At 43.7% G+C, this 11,561-nt stretch overlaps 1 protein-coding gene across 1 annotated transcript in view; it reads left to right on the forward strand.

The window, feature by feature from the left end:
- Nucleotides 1–6,293: 6,293 nt before the first annotated feature.
- The window catches only part of MYO10 (myosin X), a 132,780-nt gene continuing 127,512 nt past the window's right edge, over nt 6,294–11,561 (forward strand). The window contains exon 1 of the mRNA XM_010005084.1: nt 6,294–6,386. The gene's annotated coding sequence lies outside the window, so the exon portion shown is untranslated. The remainder of the gene's footprint in view (nt 6,387–11,561) is intronic.

The raw sequence follows: 11,561 nt of genomic DNA on the forward strand, positions 1-11,561 counted from the left end.
AACTGCTGTGAATCAACTGCATTGATGAGTCGTCTGGATTTTACATTATGACATGTGAATGAATAGCATTTTCACTTTGAGAACACATTTATTACACACTATCTGTTTTTTAATACATGTATATATACAGTATATATAAAAATGTATTTAAATTAGTTATTTAATCCAGCATACAACCTGCATGCATACAAAATCTAGCTTGTTAATTACAGTTTTGCAAGCAATGTGCCACCATTTTACTTAGTTAAGATCAAGTTCTTAGTTAATTTTGTGAATTCTAGTGTATATGTCCAAAAGAAAGTAAAAAAATAAGTGACTTTTACTATCTCCAAGAACAGAGTACAGGTGAAGATAAGAGTTAGTCTTTGCATTTTCAGCTGTAAAACTTTCAAGGCAAAAGAACAAGGGACTTCTCCAGGTGGTCTTGCAGCTGTTAGATTTGCAAACCTATTTCCTTTCCCTTTTGCAGTCAGGATAAATTTCTTTGCTATGGAAATGATGGCATATGGCCCTTCTGCAAATGCTATTTCAAGTATTTTTACAACCTCACTTCACAGAAATAAAAACCATTGAGCTTTAGTAACTTCTCTGTGGCTTTGCTTTCCTCCTTATCGTGGAATAGCAGCAAGTTAGATGGCTTGTCAGAGGCCTCTGGAGTAGCCAAGTTATCAGGCTTCTTCCCTCAAAATAGGTCCACGTGTGTTGAGTGGAGTCCTTCCTTGAGTGAGTCCTGTATCACAGAATCATAGAATGGTTAAGGTTGGAAGGCACCTTAAAGATCATCAGGTACCAACCTCCTTGCTATGGAGTGGGGACACTTCTTCACACAAGACCGGGCTGCACAAGCCTCATCCAACCTGACCTTAAGCACCTCCAGGGAGGAGGCATCAACAACCTCCCTACACAACCTATTCCAGCAGCTTACTACCCTCATGGTGATGAATTTCTTTCTGATGTCTAACCTACATCTCCCTGTCTGGTGAAAAGCCCCTCCCCAGCTTTCCTGTAGGCCCCTTTCAAGTACTGGAAGGCTGCTATAAGGTCTCCCTGGAGTCTTCTCCAGGCTGAACAGCCCCACCTCTCTCTGTGCTGAGGGCACCAGAGCTGGATGCAGTACTCCAGGTGAAGTCTCGTAAGAGCAGGCTAAAAGGAGAGAGTCACCACCACAAAAGAAGTGGCCACACTTCTTTTGATGCAGCCCAGGATGCAGTTGCTCTCTGGGCTCCAGCACACACTGGTGGCTCATGTCGACCTTCTCATCTACTATCACCCCCAAGTCCTTCTCCTCAGGGCTGCTCACAATCCATTCTCCTCCCAGCCTGTATTTATGCCTGGGGTTGTGCCAACCCCGGTGCAGGACCCTGCACTTGGCCTTGTTGAACTTCATGAGGTTGATACTGGCCCACCTCTCCAGCCTGTCAAGGTCCCTCTTGGGTGTCAACCACACCACACAGCTTGATATCATCAGCAAATTTGCTGAGGATACACTCAATCCCACTGTCCATGTCTCTAACAAAGATGTTGAACAGCCTGGTCCCAGTACTGTCCTCAGGGACACCACTTGTCACCTGCCTCCATTTGGACATTGAGCCATTGACCACAACTCTCTAGGTGTAGCCATCCAGCTAGTTTACTTATCAACCAAGTGATCCATCTGTCAAATACATGTCTTGTTTATTTGGAGACCAGGATGGCTTGTGGGACAGTGTCAAATGCCTTGCACAAATCCAGGTAGATGACGTCAGTTGCTCTGCCACCATCCACCATCTCTGTAGCCTTGTCACCGAAGGCCACCAGATTGGTCAGGCATTATTTGCCCTTAGTGAAGCCATGTTGGCTGTCACCAATCACCTCCTTATTTTCCATGTGCATTAGCAGAGTTTCCAGGAGGAATTACAAGTCTTGTCCATAAATTAACTACTAGTGAAGGTTTTATTCTCAGAGCTGCCACTTGTGCCTCACTGGTGCATGGCAGAGGGATTGCAGCCCAGCTGCAGGGCTCCCTGGGCACAGGAAGCGGCTTTAACCCGCCCAGCTCCTAAGGGGTCTTTTGCCAAGGCTTTATTTTTCTTTCTTCCCTACCCTATACAGGAAGGCCTTGCAGTGCACTCAGCTCATGGACAGACACTGTATTGTTGAGGTACCTTGCCAGGGAACACGTTGTATTTGCATTTCAGATGCCTCGGGCTTTGCAAACTGCATTGTTCCAGCCTCCCCTGAATGGCAGCTATTGACCCCTAACAATGTACCTTTGTTTAAGTCAAACTCTCTCCTACTTGCTTTAAGAAGCTAATTTTAGGACTAGCCCAACCAAGTGAACCCTGCTGTGCAGGTCCCCTTTTTTAGCCCTTCATAGCCAGAAAAAAAATAATTCAGGATTAATGATTTAATTTGAAGGTAGAATACATTCTCCTCCTTGTGAGAGGTTATTTTGAATGCTGAGGTTCTGGCAAATTTTGTTGTGTCTTAATGTTCATAATCTTTTCATTGCCCTTGAAAGCATAAACTTAATGTTACTTGAGGTCAAAGATTTTTGGCAAATAAACCAGCAGAACAACAGGGCTTTGATTGACCTGAAGCACTTGAAGAGCTTGACTATATTTTGACAGATACATTTTTTTGCTGTTTATGTGTGCATTTAGATAGAGCAAACTCATCTAGGAGAAGGAGGTGGAGACTGATGGGTGCAGGCACTTCATGTCTAGCAGCAGACTGGAGAAGGCACTTCCCTGGGTGATGGGAAGTCTGGAGCCAAATTCCCTTTGCTGTTTTGTGGCTGTAGCACATACCTTCACCTCTTGAACTGTCAGGTCTCCAGAGTCATCTTCATTAAACCAGTTACAGTTTGTGAATGAAACTGGCTGTATACTGGGCAGGGGGAAGCTTTGCTGTGCCTTGCTCCTGTGGAGTTACTAGGTTGAGGGAGAAAAGTTCAGTGAAGTAAAAAATTGCTATGAGCTGGACTAATTTATGAGGAATGGCTAAGAGAACTGGGACAGTTAAGCTTGGAGAAGGCTCTGGGGAAATCTTATCTATATATATAAATACCTGGAGAGAAGGTCCAAAAAAGATGGAGCCAGGCTCTTCTCAGTTGTGCCCACTGACAGAACTGGAGACAATGGGCACACACTGAAATTTAGGAGGTTCCCTCTGAACATCAGGAAACAATTTTTTACTTTAAAGGTGACTGAGTACTAGCACAGGTTGCCCAGAGAGATTCTCTCATCCTTTGGGATATTCAAAAACCATCTGGACATGGTCCTAGGCTACTCAAAAACCATCTGGACATGGTCCTGGGCAACCAGCTCTAGGTGGCAGTGGCCCTGCTTGAATTGGAGGGTTGGACTAGATGCCCTCCAGAAGTCCCTGCCAACCTCAGCTTTCTGTGATGCACAGGTGAAGTGAGGTGGCTGAGGACATACAAGAACCTGAGGCAAGACTCAGCTCACCTTGAACATAGCATGGGTATGGATCTCTTATGCAGTGCTTCTTACCTGTGCCTTGGTCCTTTCGATGCGTGCTGCAGTGGACTGAGTGGGGTGGGTGGCAGCTGCAAGCCTCTGGTGTTCACTGTTGGACCCTTTTGTGGCTGTAGCACATACCTTCACCTCTTGAACTGTCAGGTCTCCAGAGTCATCTTCATTAAACCAGTTACAGTTTGTGAATGAAACTGGCTGTATACTGGGCAGGGGGAAGCTTTGCTGTGCCTTGCTCCTGTGGAGTTACTAGGTTGAGGGAGAAAAGTTCAGTGAAGTAAAAAATTGCTATGAGCTGGACTAATTTATGAGGAATGGCTAAGAGAACTGGGACAGTTAAGCTTGGAGAAGGCTCTGGGGAAATCTTATCTATATATATAAATACCTGGAGAGAAGGTCCAAAAAAGATGGAGCCAGGCTCTTCTCAGTTGTGCCCACTGACAGAACTGGAGACAATGGGCACACACTGAAATTTAGGAGGTTCCCTCTGAACATCAGGAAACAATTTTTTACTTTAAAGGTGACTGAGTACTAGCACAGGTTGCCCAGAGAGATTCTCTCATCCTTTGGGATATTCAAAAACCATCTGGACATGGTCCTAGGCTACTCAAAAACCATCTGGACATGGTCCTGGGCAACCAGCTCTAGGTGGCAGTGGCCCTGCTTGAATTGGAGGGTTGGACTAGATGCCCTCCAGAAGTCCCTGCCAACCTCAGCTTTCTGTGATGCACAGGTGAAGTGAGGTGGCTGAGGACATACAAGAACCTGAGGCAAGACTCAGCTCACCTTGAACATAGCATGGGTATGGATCTCTTATGCAGTGCTTCTTACCTGTGCCTTGGTCCTTTCGATGCGCGCTGCAGTGGACTGAGTGGGGTGGGTGGCAGCTGCAAGCCTCTGGTGTTCACTGTTGGACCCTCTTGGGGATGGTGGGCTGGCAGAAGCAACTTCGTTAATTTTTCTCCCACCCTCCTTCATACTGATGATGTCACATTCAAAGTTGTTACCACTCGTGCTCTTGTACTTCAGGGACATTAGGTATATCTGTTTGGTGGCTCTGGTGGGGAGGTGCCGGAGGAAGTTCAAGAGCAATGCCCTCACACCAGCCTTCCTCCCTTTGGGAAGCTCAGGGTGTCTGTGCCCTTGGATCTGTCAGGATGAGGCTGTTTGTGCTGCTTGAGCAGATGAAGAACAGGGCAATGCAGCAGTGCTCTGAGTTTTTTGACTGTGCTGGTGCTCTCCTTTCTGCTCCCCCTGCCCTCACCGTGCACTTTCAAGCCACTATATCCTGTGTGTGAACTGCCTCCAAATTACTGTAAACCTGGACGCCAGCTGGCCTGAGGTTTCAGAGGTAAGAGGGCAAACAGTTCCATAGACACTTGCAGCATTTAAAATGGAAAACAGTCCACTGAAAGATGAAGGGGAAAAAAAAAAATATGGTACTCTTAACATGGTATTCTATGTGTAGCTGAGCTCTTACCATTCAAAGAAGCCAAGCAGCAAGAGTACTTGTATTTTCCATGAAAATTGCTTTGTGTCTCAGTGCTGCTGTTCTCCCATTATAGAAGCAACAACATTGTCTAAAGCATATGCAACTTGTAACTGGAAAGTCTGTGGTGGACTCACAGGTCACCTGCCTTATGTAATGTTACAGAAATAAAAACCCTTTGCCAAGGCTGTGAGTCTAGTTTCTGTGTGTAGAAATTCAGGCAAGGACAACCTTTGGATGCTAGCACACAAAATTAATTATTTGTGTTGTTTTTTTTTCAGTGATCATACACCCACAATCACAATCTTATGATTTTCAGAGTATACCTGGGACATTTTCTGCCACCTCTTTTCCTTTAGGGCAGAATTTTACTGTTCTGGTGAAAAAATCTCTCTTTAAATAGCTCTACAATATTGACTTTCTAATACGAAACCTGCTGTCTGTTTGTAGAGAATGGGAGTATACTTTGGTTTGGAGGTCAGACCATGGGGTGCTGCTGTTCAGTGTTTTCATGCCAGCTGAAACTTTCTCCTGTGCTGGAACAACTTAAGTGCTTACAATTACTGCAGTGGCTTTTGTTGCAGCATTAGCCGTTGTTTCTGCTCCCACATCCCTCTCCCTTGTTCTCAGTGTTGGATATTTCTGTTTTGTTGATGCTGGATCTAATCCAGATGAAAATCAAATAGTTGGTGTCTACCCTGTCTTACTAGGGCAGACTCAGGTGTCTCACTGATAATGTCTCTGAGGCCTCCTCACCTCTGAAAAGCAAATGTCATTTCCTTGTAACCTTGCCTGCTAGTAGTTGAGGTTTTTTTTAAATCCTCTTTGTTGCTGGTCAGCCAAAAGAGGGGGAAGGTATAAAGGACAAAGTGGTTTAGAAAAAAGGTGGAAGATGGTGGGAGGGGGAAGTGCTGTGAGTACCTAACAGGTTGAAAATAAACAGGCAGGGAGCCAGCCAGCTTTGAGGAGGATCTTTTAAACTGTGTGTAAATTCAAACACTGCCTTGTAATTTTACGTGTGCTAACATGAGGCACATGACTTGGAGAACTGGCTCCAGCTGTTCTTGCTGGCTTTTAGGAACTTCTACTAAAAAAAAAAAAAAGGCATTTCAGTGTAGTTCTCCTGTGTTTACTCTTCCGGCAGAAAGCAACAAAAACTTGCTGAGAGATTATTTTGTTTTCTTTCTTTCACTTGCTTATTTGGATTTTACTCTTACTTTTCTCCTTTTATTTGATAGTATTTCCAGATAAAAATATTGAGAGAAATTCACTTTTCAGTTTTCAGTTATGCTTCATCTGTTACTTTGTTTTCTTTATTGTAGGGGTCTCGGGTCTGGCTGCGAGAAAATAATCAGCATTATCCCAGTACTGTTCATTCCTGTGCGGAAGGAGTTGTGGTATTCAGGACAGACTATGGTCAGGTATGGGCATCACTCCTTTACATTTTCTCTTTTTTGCAGCTCTGTGGAAAAGAAGCTGTTCTCCTTGTAGGGAGGGCACAGGGGAAAATATAAAAGCCTTCATTTTGTATGGCTGGAATGCACAACTTTGGTTGTAATAGTTCTTTCCATTGCCTGTCTGGTGAGTTGCTGTGATTGTGCCTGCCAAAGCTGAAGCAATGCTGCCAGGTGTGAGAGCCTTGTTCCACCTAGGTTGGTGGTTATGCAGTTTTTTGACGGTTGCATTTCCATTCCCATACAGTAAGAGAAAGGGAGGCTGGCACAGGGCACTGCAGCATCACCACAGTCGTGCAGTGTCAGTGATTCAGGGGGAGGCAGCAGGGCATACCTCCCAGAGCACAACTGGGGCAATTCCACCAGTTCCTGTCAAAAGGGCTTTGTGAAGGAAGGGGGCCGCTACTGCACTCTCATTGCTTTTTTTTTTTCTGGGTTTTGTTCTTAGTTTTGGCTTGGTTTGTTTTTTTAATTTGAACTGTGTCCTGGCTGTCAAGTGCTCCTGGCTCCTGCTTGCCTGCAGGGGTTGACGGGGGTCCCATCATCTCCTCAGGTTACCTCAGCCATCTCAGGCAGTGCATGCCTTTGTGCTTGGCTGCCAGCTGGTGAAGGAAGCTGCTGTGAAGCTTGTTTCTCCCTGTTTTTTTTGTTGTGTTTCTTTTTTAATTCTCTTTTTTAACCCCTAGAAGAATGCAGAACTAGCCCTGTCAGATGCTGACAGCTTGGAAGTGCTCTGCTTTCTCACTTTTTATTTATCCATTTATTCTACTCTCTATTAAGCTACAGCTAATGGTAACTCCCCTGTGGCAGGAGGGGTAGACTAGATTACCTTCTGAAGGTCCCTTCCAACCCAAACCACTCTGTGATCCTTTGCACTTGTCCCAGGTTACCAAATATATTGGATTAATGGCCCAGATATATTGGAATGATGAGGAGGAACACATCCAGAAAACTAGATTGAGAGCAGCTACCACTAGGTGCAAAGCCTCCTCTCAGAGAAACAAGGCCACCGATATGCTGGTGTGTTTTCTTTGGGTTGCTGAGCTTTTGGAGACTGCCCTACTGAAATTTAAGGTCTGGTGAAGTGGAAAGGAGAGACTGTCTCCTCTCTTGGCTTTTTGAAGATGAAAAAAGAAGGATCCATCATATTAAAGCATTTGGGTTGCAGAGTAGGAAGGCTGCCTTGTGCATTGTTCACTAACATATGCTCCACAGTCTTGCTTATGTACCCCAGGATTCCATTTGCCTTCTTGCCAGCAAGGGCACATTGATGACTCATGGATAATTTACTATCTACCAGCACTCCCAGATGCTTCTCCTTGGAACTGCTGTCCAGCAGGTCCACACCTAACCTATATTGGTGCGGGGGTTCTTCCTTGCCAGGTTCAGGATGCTGTACATCCCCTTGTTGAGCCTCTTTAGGTTCCTTTCTGCTCAGCTCTCCAGCCTGTCCAGGTCAAGATGCTGTTTTAAAATGAACAGCTTGCTTTGGTGCCCTAGGAAAGAATGGCAGAGCTAACCTTGGCATCCACAAGTGGAAAAGCTGCACCTAACACATGGTCTTACGTGTGTGTGTCATATATGATGTTGCTGCCTTTCCAAGGGGTACATAATGGAAGTTGAAACTTTAGGTAGTATGGAAAAACCCCAAGTCATTATTGTCATACCATCTGACTAATTACATTTCCTTAGAAAATCTTGGTGCTATAAATATCACTGGGGAAAATAAAACCACCTTGGTTTGGCTTGTTTGTGTTAAAAGCAGGTGGTGTGAATTGGGAAAAACATAGGGAGCAGCCTTCAGACCCCTGATGCAGCATTACTCTCCTTGGTGGGTCTGAGCTGGCTCCTGCCCAGCCAAAGGTATACTAGCCATTCACGGCATTTGATAACTTGAATTCCTTTCAAGGTTTATGTTTTCAGGAGTGCACTTTCTGGTAAAAGGACCATGCTAGCTAACATTGGCCAATTAATTTTTTTTTCTCTTATTGCTTTTCCTGATGTACTTTTAGACCATCCTGCCCTTGCTGTTCGGTTACCTGTGGCCTGCAGAGGGTTGCAAGCAGGTGAAATGAAACTGAGATAAATAAATGTTCAACTATTATCTCTGATGGCTGAGTGGTCCCTGCAATGCTGTATATCACTTCGAAGAACAAGTCAGGGAAAGCAAGGCATGAGGTTGCAGAAATATGGGGTGATGATTTTCAAAGCAGGGCTAATATATTTGATTTTGAAAGCTGCAGCTCATGTTCAACTCTAATGACAAACTGATGAAAGTGTTGGGACTTTATCAAAGCACAGCATTGTTACTCATCTTCTCTGATTCAGTAGCTTCTATTAGACTTCATACTTCTCACCTTTCCACTGAGCGTTTTGCATGACTTCTCAAGACATGATTGATGGGCCAGTGGGACTAGGAAGGTGTGTTTGCTGGAGTTTTGCTCAGGTTTTATTTCTGTGAGTTTGGACTTCAAGTTTTTGCCGATATCAGTTTGCAGGATAATGAAAATATCTTAGCACAGTACATCTTAATTTAATCTTTCTGTTCTGGTCTGAGTGGTGGATATAAATTTGCCACAAAAGCCCTTGGTGGCTTACAGTTGTATGCTGAAGGGGTGTTGGTTGTAGGGAATCCTACCCAGTGCCTGAAGTCTTGCAAGAATGTTCCATAACCTTTCAATGTTTTAACAAATTGTGTATCGGGTATTAAATCCTTTCTTGATAATCACACCGTGATGTAATTGCTCCTTGAGTATTCTTGTGTTGCCTGAATGTTTCAATTAAGCGGTCCATTAGTTAACTATTGTTTAAAGACAGTTGTCTTTAACAGCCTTCTGCTGTTGTCACCCCCTGCGTGAGATGGTTGTAAAATTAGCTGAATTGATAGGCTATGTGAATTATCTGATGCATGTGATAGGGTATTCTAAAAAAGAGAATTTTGAGATGTAGGTTTGGGTTTCCTTGAGCAAATAGCTACAAAGCAGTTTTTACTTCATTAAAAAAAAAGAAAAGCATGGAACTGTGCAGGGATAAATAAAAGCCTCATTAAGAATCACAGAATCACAGAATGTTAGGTGTTGGAAGGGACCTCTGAAGATCAAGTCCAACTCTCCTGCCAGAGCAGGACCAAAAACTAGGGCAGATCACTCAGAAAGGCATCCAGATAGGTCTTGAAAGTCTGCAGAGAAGGAGACTCCATAACCTGTCTGGGGAGCCTGTTCCAGTTCTCTGTAACCCTCACTGTAAAGAAGTTCTTCCTCATGTTGAGGTGGAACTTCCTGTGCTTGAGTTTGAATCCATTACCACTCGTCCTATCACAGGGCACAAGTGAAAAGAGGTTGTCCCTGCCTTCTTGATGCCCAGCCCTCATGTATTTATAGACACTAGTTAGATCCCCCTCAATCTTCTCCTGTCTAGACTGGAGAGCCCCTGAACTCTTAGCCTTTCCTCATAAGGCAGGTGTTCCTTAAATACGGGGAGGAGAAGAGTACAATCAAGGTTGTGTTTCACCACCCTGGACCAGGAGATGAAAGTGTAACATCCCTCCCAGCACATGGTGTTGGGCTGCAGCTGGCTGTGGAGCTCCTCTCAAGAACCTTCTGCAGGCTGGCCTTCAAAATGAAGGGTTTGCAGTTGCTCGAAGCTGTGATGAGCAGACAATTCATATTGGAAACATTTTTCTCTTTATAAGCACCTCCCAGATGCAGAAGAGAAGGTGCTGTACTCACTCACTGGTTGGTTTGTTTTTTGTTCCATTAGCCTTCACAGAGCTGTTGAAGGACTGATGTTTTGGAAACGCCATGTCTGTGAATACACAGATGAAATGTGTCAGTGCAGTCTATGAATAGTTGCACTTAAAAAAAAATCCTAATCTTTCCTTACGTGTGTGTGTATATATATATAAGATGAGGTACTTACTGTGTCTTTTTTCATGTTTGAAGGTATTTTTACTGCCTGTGTTTTTAGGGTTAAAATTATTTCCTTCTTAAAAGTTTTTTTTACAGTAAAGCAGACATTTCCTCATCGTCATATTCTATAACTTTTTAATGGAGTTGTGTGAGTTTTTAAAGTACTCAAATGTTTAAATAAAATGCTGAAAGCCCTGCTGTCACCGTGTGGTTTGTTTGAAATGACTTGTGTATGTTTGGTAGAGTATCAATGGTTCTGCTGAGAAAAACCTTTTTCCAGTTTATCTCCTTTTCTGAATAATGTGAACTTTATTTCAGACAAAATATTAACTTTTCACCTTGCATGAAAGAGGACTGCATTATGCTCTTGACTGGTCCAGCTGTACTTGAAACTGCCCCCACTCAGGGACTAGATAGCAAATAGAAAACCAGGGGAGGGGGACTTGAGTTGCATGACATTAAGTTTAAGAACATATTTCTTGTCTTCTAGTTAGGACTCTCTACTTTTTCTTCCATTTGTACATCCAAATATGTAGAAAAAGAATTCAAATAAATGTATACTCAGCATGTGTGTCCTCTTCCCCTTTTCCAAATGGAGTCATGATGGTTTTTGTAAGTAACTCTGTGTTTAAGCCCTTGAGCATTGGGGACTTTCAGAACAGCATCTAAGAGTACACACATTTCCCTTTGCATGGGAAGATGTCTATAAATGTAAGACATAATGTGTGCACATTTGCTCTGAAGAAAGTCATCCAGAGACAAGTGAAATTTGAATCAATTGCTGCAAACTGTCCTGAATCTGACACTGAATTTCAGGATACTTGATTGCGTACCTGCTTACTTGACTGAGAGGAACTTCTAAATCAAATATATTATAAATAGAAGCAGCTGGGCGATACTATCCCAAAAGTGCAGGCTCTTTAACAGCAGATGTCATATTTCACCGGAGAAGACTTTGTCAGTTAAACCAGCTTTCTGTGAACTTCCTTTACAAAGAAGTCCTTCACGACATGGTGTTGTGTCAGCAAACAGAGTGCAGCTCAATATCCTTAGTTTCAAACCAGAGGCACCTGTAAATGGTTTGGTCAGCAGCAAAAGTATTTTTTCCTGTATGTTTAACTTAGTGTGGCTCATCTGGAGCATTTCTGCATCTGAAGAATGGGAAAGCTACAGATGTTACTTGTTAAACACAGCTCAAGTATGTTTTCCATGGAGATTTTACCCACCCCCCCCC

The sequence above is a fragment of the Chaetura pelagica genome, unplaced genomic scaffold, assembly GCF_000747805.2.
Source record: "Chaetura pelagica isolate M959 unplaced genomic scaffold, ChaPel_1.0 scaffold219, whole genome shotgun sequence".
NCBI lineage: Eukaryota > Metazoa > Chordata > Aves > Apodiformes > Apodidae > Chaetura > Chaetura pelagica.